Source organism: Elaeis guineensis, chromosome 8 (assembly GCF_000442705.2).
Source record: "Elaeis guineensis isolate ETL-2024a chromosome 8, EG11, whole genome shotgun sequence".
Classification (NCBI taxonomy): domain Eukaryota; kingdom Viridiplantae; phylum Streptophyta; class Magnoliopsida; order Arecales; family Arecaceae; genus Elaeis; species Elaeis guineensis.
The window spans coordinates 77,069,568-77,073,280 of NC_026000.2; positions in this window are offsets into that span (position 1 = coordinate 77,069,568).

Sequence of the window (3,713 nt, forward strand, 5' to 3'; positions counted from 1 at the left end):
TCAGCCATCCGATCTTCATCTAAAGGACCCAATTCACCTAATAAATCAAGCCGGGAGCGATTCTGGGCCGTCGGATTATGATCTAGGTGAAGCGCTGCCGTTGGATCACGTAGCAGAGATGGGATCAGATCGGATGCATCGTGGACCTTCCGATCAAGGTGCTGGAAGATTTCGTTCGTTGGATCGCGCTGCAGAAGGATCCCATGTTGTCCTAGTGTTTATTGATTCTTGCAATTGCCTTGATTACGGTTGGATCTTGACCGACTGCAATGGTGGCCGTCCGATGGTGCAAAAATGTGGAGCGTTGGATCTTGATCAGAGAAGATCGGACCATCGAGTGATGTGAAGTTACCAGGTTGCCCTTCGGACCTTCTTCTCTCTCCTTATGAGCCCTGGATCGCGCGCGTGGATCGAGCTCGCAATGCATTGCGGTGAGCCGAGACTCACTGATTGGCTGGTTAATGGTGCGCCGATGGGTCCATGGTCCAGGCGCCTGTTGCTGTGGACCAGGCGGCTAACCAGATCACCAAATCAGTTGATTTTTGACCAATTTTGTCCTGATTTGACTCGGGTTTCACCCAATTGAGTCTTCTTTCTTCATTCTTCAATTTTTGGGTCAATTTAACTCCGTTTTGCATAAAATTTACGCCGTTGGAATCCTCTTTCCTTGTTCTTTCTATTGATGATCTCTTCTTCTACAAAATATAATAACAAATATCAATTTCTTAATAAAGTTAGATAATTTAGATATTAATTGATACTTTTTATGTCAATTTGTGACATAAATCAACGACCTATCGAGGTATGTATCTATTTAATGAAGCATAAGTCGAAGTCATTTGAAATGTTCAAACTATTCTGAAATGAGGTAGAAAAATAAACTGAAAAGTGTATTAAAACTCTTCGATCTGATCGAGGAGTTGAATACCTTTCCAATGATTTTCTGACATATCTTGGGAAGAATGAGATTCTCTCTCAGTGGACACCTCCTGGAACACCACAGCATAATGGTGTGTCTGAAAGGAGGAATCGGACCTTGTTGGACATGGTTCGATCCATGATTGGGTTTGCTGGTCTGCCGATCTCCCTCTAGGGATATGCACTCGAATCGGCTTGTTACCTTCTAAATAGAGTTTTGAGTTAGTCTGTAACCAAAACGCCATATGAGATATGGATAGGACATAAGCTAGTACTCTCGCACCTTAGGGTTTGGGGGTGTCCGACTTATGTTAAACATTTAATTACGGACAAGCTTGGACCTAGGTCTGACAAGTGTAATTTGATAGGGTACCCAAAAGAGACCAAAGGGTATTACTTCTACCTAGCTGATGAGCAAAAAGTGTTTGTCAGCCTTAAGGCAATCTTTTTGGAAAAGGAGTTCCTTGCTGAAGGGACTGTTGCCTCTAAGGTCGAACTTGACAAAGTTCGACAGGTGAAAAAACTGACACAAGTTGCTGAATCTGAATCGGATTTGATTAGATCAGATCTGGAGCCCATTGTTCAAGCACCCTTAAGGCGATCTGGTAGAGTACCACGTCAACCGGACAGATACTATGGTTTCTTGGTCCAGGATGACGATCCTATCGAACTTGATGAAAATGATGAGGATCCGATCACCTACATGGATGCAATGCAGAGATCCGACTCTGAGAAATGGCTAGAGGCCATGAAATTTGAAATGGAGTCCATGAAGGTCAACGATGTGTGAATATTGGTTGACCCACCCGAAGGAGTAAAACCCATAGGGTCTAAGTGGGTCTTCAAGAGGAAGAGAGGCGCAGACAGAAAGGTGAAAACCTATAAAGCCCATCTAGTTGCCAAGGGATATCATCAACGTTATAGTATAGACTATGATGAGATATTTTCTCCTGTGGCAATGATCAAATCCATTCGGATTATACTTGCAATAGCTGTCCATCTGGACTATGAAATCTGGCAGATGGATGTGAAGACAGCTTTCCTAAATGAAGAGCTGGATGAAGAGGTGTATATGATACAACTTGAAAGACTCACATCCATAGATGAGTCTAAGGTGTGTAGGCTACAGAGGTCCATTTATGGACTTAAGCAGACATCACAGAGTTGGAACATACATTTTGATAAGACGATCAAAATGTATGGTTTCGTTAAGAACGGAGAAGAGCCATGCATTTATAAGTGGGCTAATGGTCCAGTAGTAGTATTTCTTGTATTGTATGTGGATGACATTCTCTTAATCAGGAATGATATCCCTGCATTACAGGGAATAAAGATTTGGCTGTCATCACATTTCTCCATGAAGGATCTGGGAGAAGCTTCCTACATTCTAGGGATGAGGATCTACAGGGATAGATCTAAAAGGTTGCTTGGTTTATCATATACACCTCTAGAAAGCTGGAGTAGGAAGCTTCTCTAGGATGTAGGAAGCTTCTCTAGGACTAGGATAAACCAAGCAACCTTTTAGATCCATCCCTATAGATCCTCATCCCTAGAATGTAGAAAGCTTCTCCCAGATCCTTCATGGAGAACTGTGACGACAGCCAAATCTTTATTCCCTGTAATGCAGGGATATCATTCCCGATTAAGAGAATGTCATCCACATACAATACAAGAAATACTACTACTGGACCATTAGCCCACTTATAAATGCAGGGCTCTTCTCCATTCTTAACGAAGCCATACGTCTTGATTGTCCTATCAAAATGTATGTTCCAACTTTGAGATGCCTCCTTAAGTCCATTAATGGACCTCTGTAGCCTGCACACCTTAGACTCATCTATAGATGTGAACCCTTCAGGTTGTATTATATACACCTCTTCGTCCAGCTCTCCATTTAGGAAAGCTGTCCTCACATCCATCTGCCAGATTTCATAGTCCAGATGGGCAGCTATCGCAAGCATAATCCGAATGGATTTGAGCATTGCCACAGGAGAAAACATCTCGTCATAGTCTATACCATAACGTTGACGATATCCCTTGGCAATCAGATGGGCTTTATAGGTTTCCACCTTTCTGTCTGCGCCCCTCTTCCTCTTAAAGACCCACTTACACCCTATGGGTTTTACTCTTTTGGGTGGGTCAACCAATGTCCATACATCGTTGACCTTCATGGACTCCATTTCGAATTTCATGGCCTCTAGCCATTTCTCAGAGTCAGATCTCTGCATTGCATCCATGTAGGTGATCGGATCCTCATCGTTTTCATCAAGTTTGATAGGATCGCCGTTTCGGATCAAGAAACTATAGTATCTGTCTAGTAGATGTGGTACTCTACTAGACCGCCTTAAGGGTGCAGGAACAATGGGCTCCAGATTTGATCTAACCAAATCCGGTTCAGGTTCAGCTACTTGTGTTGATTTTTCCACCTGCCGATCTTCCTCAAGTTTGACCTTAGAGGTAGGAGTCCCTTCACCAAGGAACTCTTTTTCTAAAAAGATTGCCTTAAGGCTGACAAACACCTTTTGCTCATCAGCTAGGTAGAAATAATACCCTTTGGTCTCTTTTGGGTATCCTATGAAATAACACTTGTCAGACCTAGGTCCAAGCTTATCCGTAATTAAACGTTTAACATAAGTCAGACACCCCCAAACCCTAAGGTGCGAGAGTACTGGCTTACGTCCTATCCATATCTCATATGGCGTTTTAGTTACAAACTTACTCGGAACCCTATTTAGAAGATAACAAGCTGATTCAAGCGCATATTCTCAGAGGAAGATCGACAGACAAGCAAATCC